Genomic DNA, 14,787 nt, shown 5'->3' on the forward strand with positions numbered 1-14,787 from the left:
CTGCGCGAGTGACCCAAGTGATTGGCGCCTTGCGTTCAAAAATAGTGGTGTGGCGTCATCCTCGCTCGTTTCTTCGCGTGGCGCGAGCGTCGTTCAGAAGGTGCCTATGAAGCAGATCGAACGCGAAACTGTGCGTCTGTGGTCGAGCTCCTGCTGCGAAGTCGCGGCGCTCCGCTTCTCGAGCGCGCGCCCCGAGTGCGGTCGATGGCGCTTGACGCCGGCTGTAGTGCGGGAGACCGTTCGATGCGTTTCTTGTCTGACGAGGCGACAACACTGATCGCGCAGTCCTAGCGCTCATGCATGCATGCATTCATGCGTACGCACACAGACATAACACCGCCTTCCCGACAAGCTATTGAGCCGGCGCTGCGAAACACGCCGTTCGGCCGGCGAGATAAAGAACAGAACACGGGGCGAGGAAAAGAAACGGGACGGCCGTTGTAGTGCGCCGAAAGACGGGCGTCGGTCGATGCGCCCGGCACTGCATTTGCATTCGCGTTGCTTGCTCGTCTCGCGCGTCTCCGAGCCGCGGTGTGCGCGCGGGGCGGAATGCGTGACATTTCCGAACAACGGGGGCACGCGCCCGCCGACCTAAGGACATATGTGAAGTCAAGAAGGCAGAGGCACATTTCCAGGGGTGGGGGGAGGGGGTCGAGGGGGCCAGAGCCCTTCCTCTCAGCCCCCTGAAATCTAGCTCCCCCCCCCCCCCCCCCCCAATCTTGTTGAGCATGTACCGCGAGGTATACCTCCCCTCCCCTCCCCACTACAAAAGAATTAATTGCCTTGGGCCCCTTCCGAAAAAAATTTCTGGCTATGTGCCTGTGCAGATGCCGCTCGAAGGAAGCCCTCCAGCCAATAGCGTCGACCGTTTGCCATGACGTCGCGGTTAATGCCATTTCACGGAGGCACTTACCGGTGACCTGCTTATGGCAGTGCGGCAGAGGCTAGGCAGGAAGGAGACGGGGACGGTCCTCTGTCCCCGTTCCGTGGGGATACCCTTCACCCCTCCGAACCCCTAGTCCGAACAACAACCCACTCCCCGCGGCACGGGGACAGATGACCGTCTCCGTCTCTTTCCTGCCTAGTCTCTGCTGCACTGCAAGCGCGACGTCCTGGCAATCGGTGCACGCCAATGGGGCATTCTCCGCTGTCTTCTTGACTTGTATCCTACTATAGTTGCTCACAAAGGAAGCCATCGCGTTTCGCTCTGAGACGTGTGCTAGAAGTGGCCGAGCAACAGGTTTTTGCTTTTCAACCGTATAACGGAGACGTTACGGCACTCCTAAGGACCAAACGGTGTCAAAATGTGAGGAAAAGGGCTCACCTTACTTAACATATATTCATAGCTTAAGGGCTGCCGTAAGTGCTTCTCTACGCGGCTAAGAAATAAACCACCTGCGCCCGGTTACTTTTGGCAAATACTGTACAGTACTCGCCAGCTTTTTGCGATCGCAGCTCTGACCGCCAAGACAGCATGCGCGAAACATGTTGCGAACGTAGAAAACATCTGCTTTATAATGACAGTTTATCCTAGTGTGTACTAAAAGAGGATCTTTTCGATGCATGATATACCAAATGTTCACAACCTTCATTAGGGGAGCGGCTCTGGCCCTGGGCATTGCCGATGTCGTTGACGGATAGCGTGTACACTTTGAGGTAGACCGAAGGACGCGGGTTAGATCCCGGCCGCGGCGGCTGAATTTCGATGGAGGCGAAATGCTAGGGGCCCGTGTACTGTGCGATGTCAGTGCACGTTAAGGAACCCCAGGTGGAACCGCGGAGCCCTTCGCTACGGCGTCCTTCATAGCCTGAGTCGCTTTGGGACGTTAAACCGCAATAAACGAAACCAAACAAACTTTGAGGTAGAACCAGCCCTCTGAACATCGTCGCAAATATTGAAGGTATGACTTGCCGGCACCGCTTCAATCTAACGGTGAACAAACGCCGATACCGCACTCTCGCCTCAAGCGTCGCTGCAACCCACTCGCTCGCCGTGGTCACGGTGGCCGACCTCCTGCCCTGCACCACGGCGACGCGCTGGTGGTGGCACGGCCTGTGCGTAATGTGTCGCGTCCACTAACGTGCCGGATTATATGTGAACGTGACATAGGCCGATCAACCATAGCAGCACATTGTTCCGCGCTCTGGAGGAAGGCTGCATTCAGAAGTTTCCATAAACGCGGAACATTCCGCCAAGGTTGAGCTCGAGAATAAGAGACGGCATATCAGCCCCATCCTATTTTTTTCTTTTCCGTGGCCAATGCTCCGCGCGACGCCTTTCATATACCTTTGGTCTTTGCGCCTCCTTCTCCGTTTGCCATCTATTACTACCGATGGTATCGCGCTGATTGAGTTCACCGGCATAGAGCGCCTTACGCAACGCATCGACTGTGTCGTGCCGCTGCGCGGGCATTCGACGATGTATATGGCGTGGCGAAAGCGCAGCCGCTCTCTGTCTCTCTCCCGCAGGCGCCTTAGCGTTGGCTTCCTGCATTTTTTATTTTTTTGCCCGAGAACCGCAGCTCGACGTGGGACCGTGACATCGAGGGGCGAGTGATAAAGCACGGAGACAGATGATGTTTATTCATGGCCGCCAAGGACAGCGGCCTCTATAGAGCCGACCGCGTTGCTTCCCGCGGGCACAGATGACAGGCGAGGTGCCCAGCTCGTGGGTGTGCGGAAGGCGGTGTTTGTTGAATGGGAGCGGCGGGGACAGAATTGATCGACTCCCGAGCACCGATATGGGAGCGAAAGCGCGCGCCTTCGAGCAGTCGAGCGTGTAACCTTCCTCGGAGCTCCGAACGGCTGGAATTAAAGTGTGTCGAAAAGGAGGAATAAGTGAGATAAACAGGGTGGAAGAGAAAGAAGGGAAGCATCGTTTTCGCTCCGCAAGGATATATTTCTAGAGGGCGTCTTCATTTACGCCAGTTGTGAGCTGTCAGTGCTCAGTTAGTAACCACTACGTGTCATCCCTCTCTGTCGGCCTTCGCGAAGATACGCTGTCAGCTTGACGTTCGTAAACTGGGATAGCTTCACGCGTGTGTGTCTTACGTCCTAGTACGTTATAAAACCTGCGTTATAAAACCTAGCTTTTCGGGTCGGAAGCGGTACTGTTGCGACCAAAAGTTAGTGGACGCGTGTTCTTGGAAAATAGATTTTTGTATCAGAGAAACCAGCGGATAGAGCATCCACGCCCGTCATGCCTTGACACTTGCCAGGTGACTGCGTCGGAATAATTTTTTTTTTTTTTTACACACACTTGCGTCCTGCAAAATTTTGATCTCGATAGTACATAATCGCATGCACACCATTGCTGCGAGTCATTTTTTTTCTCTTTCGTAGTGCACGCGCATGCCTGCTTATCAAGTTGCTTTTATATTATTACTGCATGGCGCTCAATGCCTATAGGAGCGGCGCCAAAACCGCGTCACTGACTCACCTCGTTTCGGAAACCCATTTTGCCTTCCAGTAATGGCGAGTCAGCTTTTAATTATAACCAGATTGCACGCCCATGTGATTGCATGTTGCGTTGGCTTTAGTGCACCAATATTACTGCGCAGTGCTGTTGGCGCCTGGTGCAGTCATAAGAAGTGCTTCGTTCAACATCCATGATCATCCTGATCATGCGAGCCCCCCTTGTTTTCTTTTTGCTCCCCGTGCTTGCGTTGAACTAGCGTTGTCGCAGCAGTATAAAATGCAGCAGTCGGCGATCGTCAGCTACGAACGCGTGTACTGCGCCTCAGTTTCTAAGCAAGTGTGCGTGGTCTCAAAGCACGCCGCAGTTCTTTTCCGTTCCTGCACCCATCTTGCTCACTTTCGTCAGCCTTTCGTGCTTGGAACTTTCGTTCAGCAGAAGAAAGAGAAATTTATATTGCTGCTTGTGCGAAAGGATTCTCAGTTTGGTTTCACTGAACTGACTTGCGCCATTTTTTTTTTTAACTTAAAAGCGGAAAATACTTTCCTCTTTGAAAGGCGGAACGGGATGTACGCAGCGCGTGCTTCTTTGGCACGTGACCGGAAAGCGCTCCCTGGCATCGTGTGTTTGAATCCGGCTGCACGTGCTCTCAGCCTCAGTCGCGTGAAGCGGAATGCCACAAGTCTCGTTTCGTGCGCGCTCTCCGCCCACCGCTCCACTCGGCATTCCGCGCTCGGTTAGCGGCGTGGTCTGGCAGCGGATTCCCGGCTGTCTCCCGGGAGACGCGAATTCTACGCCCGCCGTCGAAGCGTCTTGATCCTCGATGGTGGCGTGGCTAGCCGAAAGAGAATTCCGGGAATCTGCTCGTGTCATGAAAAGAAATTAGGAGACAGCTCTGGTGAACGCGCGGCTTGTGGCAGGCAGCCTTATTAAAACGCCCACATTGTGGCTGCCTAAGTGGCAGGTAGTTTTTAACGCTTGAGTCAGTGCGCTGCTTTATTGGCAGTAGTGAACTGACCTTGGCCGAAATCCTGGTATTGATGGGACGGTATTCAGTCCTGAATCTGTCACGAATTGCGGCTTCAGCTGAAGTAGGTTTGAGTTTCGAGTTCAACCGACTGCTTTTTTTTTTCCTTTGTATGTTACATATTTGAGGTCAAAAGTGTACATAGAATTGTCCCGACTACCGCGTAAAATAACCACTAAGGCGAATACAGAATTATGTGCGTGTGTGTCTGCATGCTTCTACGTCTCAGCCGCGCGGTCGGTCTGTTTAATGCCATGGCCTCTCCGGTTCGGCTTGATAGTAGCGCGTGGTAGCTTGCATGGCCGTCTTGAGAGTGGCTGGTTTTGCCGTGTTGTGATCCCTGGTCATCAGAAGCAAGATGTCAACGTTTCACCTCGCCGCGTGAAACATTTATATGAAGGCTCCGTACCGCCTTTTTGGCAAGTTCCCTGTGCGCCCTGAGCTGTGTGAGACCAGTTGCTCGCCATGGTACACTTTAGCTGCTGCCTGCTCTCCGAGGCCTCGCCTGTTTCAGCAGGAGACAACCAGCTTAGTAGCGCAACTCCCGACTACAATTGCAACTGCACGAGCACCTTGCATAATGCATCGACGTGCGTTACTCGTTGCTATCAGTTTTGCTGATCGGCGTTCAGTCGGTGCTGCTTTGTTGCGGAAATAAGTCTTAGCTAATTGTAAAAAGAAATGTATTTACTTTTCAATGGTATGCGTTCTTAATACCAGTTATGATTGATACGTTTGGGGCACGCAGAATACAGTGTGCATAAAGAAAAGTGCTTTGTTCGACTGTAAGCCTGCCTTTGTCAAGTTCGAAAAGATGACTGCCCTGAAAAGAGAGCTGCTTCTGCAGCCTTTAGAAGAAATATCAATTTCGTGATCTCATTACCTGTTTTCGGCTTCAGTGGCTAGTTATTTAGAATCAGTGCGCTGCCGCCGTGATGGCTCGGTAGTTATGGTGCTCGGCTGCTGACACGAAACACACGGGTTCGATCCCGCGCGCTGTGCCCGTGTACTGTGCGATATCAGTGAACGTTAAAGAACCCCAGGTGGTCGAAATTAACTGGAGCCCTCCACTACGGCGTTCCTCTTAGCCTGAGTTGCTTTGGGACGTTAAACCCCATAAAAAAATTCGGGGGGCACTTTTGACTGTCTAAAGTGCGTAGCGGCGAAAGCGTTTTCCCGCACCCCTTTGCCTGCCTCTATGGCACTGGTGGCGTCACATATAATTGAGTACTAATTACTAAGTGATGACAAATAAGTAATTAATGGTCAATTACTGATTAATGCCTGAATACTAATTAACTGCTAATTAATGACGCTTAAGCTTCGCCTTTAGGAGTGGAACGCGACAGCGTGTTGTATAGCGCTGCCAGGGAGTCCACGGAACGCCACCACCCGTTCGGCGCGATGCCTTGCCCTTTGAACGCAACGCTTTTTGAGTAAAGGAAACAGCGCAGTAATTCTCTGTCATCTCGGTAGACACCTGAACCGCACCGTAGAGGAAGGGAGGAAGTGGGAGTGAAAGAAGAAAGACGAAGAGGGCCCGTAATGAAGAAAATGAAAATTGTATTTGAGGAAAGGAAATTACGCAGTAACTGTCTCAAATATCTCGGGTGTCCCGTCAAAATTCAGGGGGGCACTTTTTTGGCCTAAAGTGCGGTCACTGATGTGTGGTTAAGATGTTAAGCTTCGCCTCTAAGAGTGGAACGCGACAGCGTCTTGCAACGCTGCCAGGGAGTCCACAGAACGCCATCGCCCATTCGGTTCTATGCCTCGCTCGGTAAATTGGTTTTTGAGGAAATGAAATGTATCTATCCCTCATATCTCGGTGGACACCTAAACCTCGCCGGAAGGGAAGGGAGGAGAATGGGGGTGAGCGAAGACACCGTATTCACTAGACGCGCCTTTGTTCACTAAAACCATTGAGCTAGCATGGCGGAGTGGATAGCATGCTCGTCTCGCACTCCGGAGACCGGGGTTCGATTCCCGAGCTCGACCAATTTCCTGCTCGGTTTTATTTATTTATATGGCCTGACTAGAAAAGTTAATTAGGCTAATTGGGTAATTAATCAATTAACTAAGCTCAGTCCCACTTGGAGCATCACTTTACGATCCCTTCAATTGGTTGCATGGTTACAAGCCAAAGTACAATTGGCCCCGTTTGAAATTCGCCCACTGTGACGTCACAACCGTTTCGACCAATTGAAAAGCGTGACATTTCTGTCGACAACTGCTGCTTAAAACGATGAGACACTTAAGGCTTTCTTTCGCCTTAAAACCAAACCAAACCATCTAGGACTAATGCTCTAAAAAAGACTAGAAACGGCAGAAATTGCGCATATTAGAGACCCTATAGCTTCTGGTATAATTGCAATAACGGAAGTATATGTGGCCAATTTGTGGCTCTTGCATATTTCATGAAGTGTGCAAAATATCTCTGAGCTGCACTTAGTGGTCATTCAGTTTTTGTCCTTCCAAGTTAACCGCCACAAAAAAAAAAAAAAAAACTAGACCTCCGTGTGTCGCATTTTTTTGGTGATGGTTAACTTTGAACAGGGAAAACTAGAGAACTACTATCGTCAGATAGCTCCTGCAGCGAAGCTCCGCCCACATGGAGGACCGCCGAACAGGATTCCTCCGTTACAAAAAGTAAACCGTTCTAAAAGCTTTTCTTGTTACCTAAAGAAGAAGCTATTCAGGAGACGAAATTATAAGCTCAATAAACTTGATGCCTCTGGCTTATTGATACCGTCAAACATTTAAAAAGTGGTAAGGTTTTCACGTCGTTAAACTGAGTAGACGTGCGAAAGCATGTGTTCAGCCTGTTATATAGCATAAGCATTCTATAGCATAAGCATTGTTAGCACTGTATAGACGCGACCATGATAATACGGAGCAAACCCGCCGCGATGGCTCAGTGGTTATGGTGCTCGGCTGCTGACCCAAAAGACGCGGGTTCGATCCCGGCCGCGGCGGCTGGAATTTCTTTGGAGGAGAAATTCTAGAGGCCCGTGTACTGTGCGATGTCAGTGCACGTTAAAGAACCCCAGGTGGTCGAAATTTCCGGAGCCCTTCACTACGGCGTCTCTCATAGCCTGAGTCGCTTTGGGACGTTAAACCCCCCTTATAAAAATGGTCTATAGACTTTCTATAGACTTTTTATAGACTCTATAGCCATCCTATAGACTTTTCCTTTTGTCTATAGACAGTCTATAGAAAATCTATGGACTAAAGTCTATAGCTGCTTCAATTTCCTTTTGTCTATAGACGGTCTATAGACTCTCTATAGACAAAGGTCTATAGCCGCCTCAATTTCCTTTCGTCTATAGACTGTCTATAGACCCTCTATAGACTAAGGTCTATAGCTGCCTCATTTTCCTTTTGTCTATAGACTTTCTATAGACTCTCTATAGACTAAGGTCTATAGCTGCCTCAATTTCCTTTTGTCTATAGACTGTCTATAGACACTTTATAGACTAAAGTCTATAGCTGGCTCAAATTTCCTTTTGTCTATAGACTGTCTATAGACACTTTATAGACTAAAGTCTATAGCTGGCTCAATTTCCTTTTGTCTATAGACGGTCTATAGACTCGCTATAGACTGAAGTCTATAACTACCTCCATTTCCTTTCGTCTATAGACGGTCTATAGACTCGCTATAGCCTAAGGTCTATAGCCGCCTCAATTTCCTTTTGTCTATAGACTGTCTATAGACTAAGGTCTATAATTGCTTCAATTTCCTTTCGTCTATAGACGGTCTATAGACTCGCTATAGACTAAGGTCTATAGCTGCCTCAATTTCCTTTTGTCTATAGACTGTCTATAGACTAAAGTCTATAACTGCTTCAGTTTACTTTCGTCTATAGACGGTCTATAGACTCGCTATAGACTAAGGTCTATAGCTGCCTCAATTTTCTTTTGTCTATAGACTCTCTATAGACCAAAGTCTATAACTGCTTCAATTTTCTTTCGTCTATAGACGGTCTATAGACTAAGGTCTACAGCTGCCACATTAATATCCTTTCGTCTATAGACGGTCTATAGACTCTCTATAGACCAAGGTCTATAGCTGCTTCGATTTACTTTTGTCTATAGACGGTCTATAGACTCTCTATGGACTACAGTCTACAACTACCTCAATTTTCTTTCGTCTATAGACTGTACACTATAGATAGTCTACTGCCTATAAGACCAGTCTATAAAAATCGTAATTTTATCCAACAATATTCGATACAATGACTTTCGACTAAGTCCAGAACAATGTCAATTCATTTTTGCACTGCATGTTGAGGGGACCTGCATCTAGTGACCGCAACTATGTCGGGAGTCCCCCACCTCCTTCGCTATTACGGAAATTAAAAAGTATTGCGTAAGGCCATTACAACACCCTCCTGTATATTGTTTTCAGGAGCATTGACAAGCTCCTTTTCGTTATACCGTGACGTATATTGTCAATACAATTAGATATTAATGCTAACAAGTAAGCCGAGGAAAGGCAGCCGTTCTTGAACTAAGGGCGCCCGCAAACCGTACTACATCGAACGAATACGCTGTCCCTTAAAGGAATCGCTCTACACAATTCCATTCCATCTTTCGATCGTTACTGTCCAACGCGCTGAAATTAGAAACATTTCATCAAAGGTTCTACATTTCTCTTTAAAACGTCCTGAAGATAAAGGGGGAAATACGGGTGTGAGAATTCAAGGAAGCGCCCATGCCTTAGAAACACTTTAGATTAATCTCAAAGAGCCTGGTCCTCTGTGCGATTAACATCTGCCATTACTACCTTTGCAGTTTTTATTCATGTGAATAAGTGCTGCGACGCAACAGTCACAAAGCCAGTATTTTTTCGTTCCTACCCTTGAACCTGTTGCTTCGGAGCCGATGACACGCTGATGTGGCGCATATCAGTTTTCTAAACACGAACACATGCAAAAAAGACGTTGTGCTATGCAACCTTATAATTATTATTTGAGAATTGTACAGCATACTATTCGATGAGAGATGCGGCGCGTATACCGACAAGAAGTTAGATTTCGGTTCTGTTTTCACGAAAACAATAAGATTTTTAGAGGGTAAGCGAAGAATTTAAGCTTGTAAACCAATTGCCTTCTGTGGTCTTGGATATCAGATCAAGCTGCACACGGCAAGAGTGCGAGCGATAAAGAAACGACCGTGAAATGGGTTTCTGTTTCACGTTTTACCCATTTTACCGCTAGACGGCGGAAAATCATTCGGGCTGCTAACAACCCTGTGCGTGGCTGCATCAATGGCGTTGGAGTGTTTTTCGCGGATTACGTTTTCTTCAAAATCCAGCTTCATCGTCCGCTTACGGTAAGTCTACACGTTTATATTTTATTCATTTGGTCTCCTAAACCACTCTAAGCAGAGCTGTGTGTGCAGAACAGATTATGTGCGCAGTTACAAACGTCCTATCTTGTCCTATCTTCGTTTCTAAGGCGGAAGCCATCGGGTTCTCGACTAATGCCGCTTATCTCTGTCCCGCTGTCTTTACTAACGCGCGGAAAGGCAGTCTGTGCGATGCCCTTGATGATAAGCCGCTCCTCGCGAGCTGTCTACTAGATTTTTCGTGTTTCAAGGTAGATGCGCGGCCAGAAATGTCGTTTAGCCTGTGAATGACGGCCGAAATGGAACTTTGTGTTAGTTAGCGCCGTGTGAGCTCAATTTACTTTGCACCTCCGAAAACGTACTTACATACAGTCGCGCTCAGTGGTGGATTACATTTGTTTTCTTATCTTTGTGTTATCGCCTCTCTGGACCATGGAGTGCTGTTCTTTTTGAGGTGTGCATTGCTTGCTACGTATGGACGCTCGCTCGATGCGCGTCGTGGACGCCGACGTTTCAGCAAAGGTGTCTTGTAACGCTATAGACTGGAGCGCGAGACGTTTGTCGAAGTTGTATTCAAGCGGCGCTGGAGGAATGCTTATAGTGTGATGGGTGAATAAAATTCGTTGCCGGCGCGAATGGCCGTCGTGCTCAAACACCGCGAAGAACCCACGAGCTTCATCCCATCTCCCCTTCGTTGCACACGTATGGATTCGTCCGTGTCTGTCATCGGAGCCGTTGGCCGCCGCCGCTGGCTTGCGAGCACTTCAGTTTGAAAGCTGGGTAAAGGTCGGCTCGACAAGAGGTGGCTTACATTTCGTTCCGAGTGGTTCGTTCATGAATCCCGCTCACGCGTGCACAGATTTCTAGAATACCATTTGCGCGAGAGGCAAATTATGTGTTTCTGATTTCAGACTGCTACGTTACGAAAGCGCCGATGTGACTCGCCGCTTATTTGCGCCTAAAATTAAATTAAGCTCTCGTGTTATTATAGCTGCGCCTGTTGAAGGCGTTAATTGTTTCATTGAAGTACTTCCTACTTTGAGCACGTTCAATGCTTTCGCTGATTTTTCTAGCAGCGTTGGGTTAGCTGCCTCCATGCAAGAAACACACCTCTTTACTGCGCTGTTGGAGCTGCTCTTGAAGGAAAAACTAAGTGAATTTCAGGCGGTATTTTATCGTGACAGTCAGTAATTTGCTGTCTCAACCTCGCGACTGCTTTTGAAACGGCGCAGCTGCAGCCTCTGTGTACTGTATTAGTTTTCTGAATAATGAGCGCGGCATGGAAGCGCTGCAACCCGCTTGTTTCTAAGAGCGCGCGCAGATGTACGAGTATGCTGTTCCGTCTTTGTGCTTCAAGTTATAGGCGCAAATCTGTGGTGAACTGGTTGCTTCTGCCTGCTGGTTTTGTATAGCTTGTGCCCGTTTGAGTATCGGCTTACGTACACTCGGCCAAATCTTGAACTGGCTTAGGTGTTGCATCGCTAAATGCACCTGTAAAAAGGTGCCTTTTGGCTACACTGCTGGCATATTCATGTTGTAATTTGATGCGTGAGATGGCATTTCATAGTTTCTTTTTGTTAATATAATGTTTGAGTGGAGTACTTGCATGTTTAGATCAAAGTTATCAGAAATATTCATCGTCTGCCGCTACGATGAGCCGAAACAAGCGGAATACGCAGCAATGGTTATGGTGGCGTATTTGCACTAATCTGGGTAAACGACTTGTCCGCCATGAAAGGAGTGGTACTTTACCCAGAGGATGAGGCCATATGGACAAGATCCATTGCTGCGTATGCCGCTTGTTTCAGCTGTTCGTAGTGGCAGACGAATGTTTCTGATAACGTTGATCTAAATACGCAAGTACTGCACTCAAACATTATATGAACAAAAAGGAACCACGAAATGACATTTCACTCGTTAAATTACAGCATGAATATGCCAGCAGTGTAGCCGAAAGGCACCTTTTTTACAAGGTGGATTTAGCGATGCAACACCCGAGCCAGTTAAAAAGTTGGCCGAGTGTACCAGGCTTAATTCACGCAAGGTATTCTGAAGCGCTTCTTCTATAGCGGTTATAAGAATAAATGCTGCAATATTCTCCTTTTTGCATCCCTCTGTAAGGTGCACTGAATCTGTATTTTATGGAGGTGGCATTCTTAACAGCTCCTTGCGAGTCAATGCAGATATGTGGCACAATTGTTCGAAGTCTTCTGTTACAAATAGTGTAAAAGGATTGCCATAAAGAGATCAGTATTGGCTGTAACAGTATTGCCATACAGAAATCAATATTAGTACTGGATTCAGAGTAGAGTGCTCCAGGGATTAGGGGTCTTTGTTACAATGTTTTATGACGATACTTATAATCTGTAGTGTATTTACTGAAATGATTGAGCCGGCATGATAGCTCAGTGGCTATCATGTTCGTATGGCGACCTGAAAGATGCAGGTTCGATTCCGGCCTAGGCGGTCGCATTTTAATAGAGGCAAAATGCTAAAGGCCTGTGTACTCTGCACAGGTGACCGAAATTATTCCCCAGCCTTTCACTTTAGCGTCTCGTAGCGTGTGTCGCCTTGGGTCTTTGAACCCCATAAAACCACACCAAAAGATCAAGATTGCCTATGTAGAATGGCATAGCCAGGATATGCCTTGCATTGTAAAGCACATGTGTAGAGATGGAATGGGAATTTTTTTTTCAGTTCCTCTTATATTATTTTTTTTCCTTCGTGCTGTACAGGTGAACATGTCCGGATGATTTACTGCAGACAACAGGCCACAAGAATGCTTCTGAGGAAACTAGCCGGACTGTTACTTTCAACTTTTATGTTACTGTGGTGCATTCTTATGGTGCATGTATTGCATATTCCCAGCCTGGATAGCTTGGAAATAAACTAAATTTGTAAGTATATTGATTGTTTCATGTGTGAACTCTGTCTGGTGACCTTTTTCAATGATTGTGGACAGTCTATAGGCAGTCTATAGATAATGGTCTGCTAATAGTTTAGTAGACAGAGGTCTATAGACTGTCTATAGACAAAGGTCTATAGCACTGCCTGGCCACACACCTATGGAATGTCTATAGACAGTCTATAGACATATGTCTACTGGACCAGTAGACTTTTGTCTGTAGACTGTCTATAGACAGTAATCTACAGGAAGTCGATGGCCATAAGTCTATAGGTCGTCTATAGCCCGTCTATAGACAAGTGTCTATAGACGGTCTATAGACAGCTCTATAGGAAATGTATGACCATAAGTCTATAGATCGTCTATAGACTGTCTATAGACCTGTGTCTATAGACTTCCTATAGACCTATAGACTTTCAGTAGACATTTGTCTATAGACTGTCTATAGACAAAAGTCTACTAAAAGTGTATGGCCATAAATCTATAGACCGTCTATAGACCAGTCTAAAGGATTTGTCTATAGACAGTCTATAGACTTCATAGACTAAAGTCTATAGACAGTCTATGGACTGTCTATAGAAATTTTTATAAGGGCCCATAAACCAAACCAAACGATTTGAGCAAGAGTTCTTGCAGCTGCGTCGCCACCAGAGCGGCGCATGTGTCAGCAACAGCGCAAAGACTTACAACAGCACCTTCGGAGGCTCGCAGTGGAAGAAGCCAGCGCACGGCGCGGAGGAGGCCCAAGAGGCTCACGCGTAGTCCTGGTGGCACATGCTGAGCGAGGCGACAAGATAACTTTATTGCCGTCGATGTAGACGCCCCTCCGCTCCCTCAGTCAGGCCCTATAGGGGTCCTCCAAGGGAGAGGGAGCCTCGCAGGGTGACGTCTTACGCAAGGCGTCCCGTGCCAGACGGATTGCTCGAGCTTGCTGCTCCGGAGCCCGGCTCCGGAGGTGAGCATCCCAGGTTTCTTTCTCTGTAGTTCCATCAATATGCTCGGGAGAATCGGGGCTTTTACAAACGAGATGATCCTGATTAGCTGTTATCCTGCATTTGGTGCATAACTTTGGAGGTTCCCCTCCCTCCCCGTGTAGATAAGGGGGAAAGAATCGGTTGGTTTGTAATTTTCTCCAGTCTGTGCACTCCTTAGGTGTGAGAGACCGATCAGGAAGTGGGAGGTCTAGTACGTCATCCCTGTATTCAGCCGTGATTTCCGTGTACGTGATGAGCGGGTACTTCGACCCGGGTAAGGGTGATTTCGCGGCCTCCCGGGTGTAGATATCTCGGGCGAGACTGTTAGCAACAACGCCGCGTGAGCTGCCTTCATTACGTAATGCGCGCGCTGGCGATGATGAAGATGATGATGATGATAGTGTGGCCTTCCCTTTGAAACGGGCGGGCGCCTAAACAAAAAAAAGTGCTCTGGCCGGATACAAAGAAAAACGAGGAAATAAAAAAAAAACAACATCATCGAGAGCGAAGCGGCAAACTGGGTCTCGTGACGCCATCTACCAGCAGGGCCAGTAACCAGCTCCGGTCGCGCGGGTCGCCCTCATGGACAGTCCACAATTATCTTGGATGCGTTTGGACCATGGTTTGGACCCCGTTAAAGAGTGCTGTTCGCACTAAATGCTGATTTTGTTCTAAGTTGTGATTGGCCACCGCAGTAGTGCAGGACGCCGCGGACCGTAGCTAGTGCTACCGAAGGTGCTGTTTTTTATGTCTATCCTCCGTAAGTGCAGCTCAGAGGCTTCCCCGAGTAAACTGTGTTCTGAAACTTCTCCGAATAAGCTGTTGTTGGGCCATCCTATAGCGAGTATAGAGACTTGTAATCTTCGCTCGTCGTTTTCTAACCGGGTTCATTCTTCTTGCTCCGAATGCGCGGCGCTCCCGGCAGCCAGGCGTCCACTTTAACCGCTATATCCGCTGTACATGGAGTTGTTCTGTGCTTTGCTTTGTTCCGATGTATCGGAGGCCTGTCTGGCGTGCACCTTAGAAATTTTCTTCTGCCTAGTGTGCCATTACTCTTTAGGCATTCAACGTCGAACGTGCACTCTTCGCACTCGAGCGTTTGTGTGCGCACAGTGATCAC

The 14,787-nt window shown here is 48.0% G+C and overlaps 1 protein-coding gene and 1 long non-coding RNA gene across 5 annotated transcripts in view; both read left to right on the top strand.

Annotated features, from left to right (window-relative positions):
- kcc (solute carrier family 12 member kcc) overlaps window positions 1–14,787 on the top strand; it is a 288,496-nt gene that overhangs the window by 217,683 nt on the left and 56,026 nt on the right. The gene's annotated exons all lie outside the window — the stretch shown is intronic.
- On the top strand, window positions 9,633–13,158 carry LOC149351155 (uncharacterized). Of its 2 annotated transcripts, XR_016290533.1 has the most exons (3): window positions 9,637–9,773; window positions 12,524–12,966; window positions 13,014–13,158. It is a non-coding gene; the product is annotated as an uncharacterized LOC149351155 (long non-coding RNA). The 2 variants fall into 2 exon arrangements; XR_016290534.1 differs by lacking the exon at window positions 13,014–13,158 and having other exon boundaries at window positions 9,633–9,773; window positions 12,524–12,694.

The sequence above is a fragment of the Amblyomma mixtum genome, chromosome 3, assembly GCF_055824585.1.
Source record: "Amblyomma mixtum isolate Tamu chromosome 3, ASM5582458v1, whole genome shotgun sequence".
Classification (NCBI taxonomy): domain Eukaryota; kingdom Metazoa; phylum Arthropoda; class Arachnida; order Ixodida; family Ixodidae; genus Amblyomma; species Amblyomma mixtum.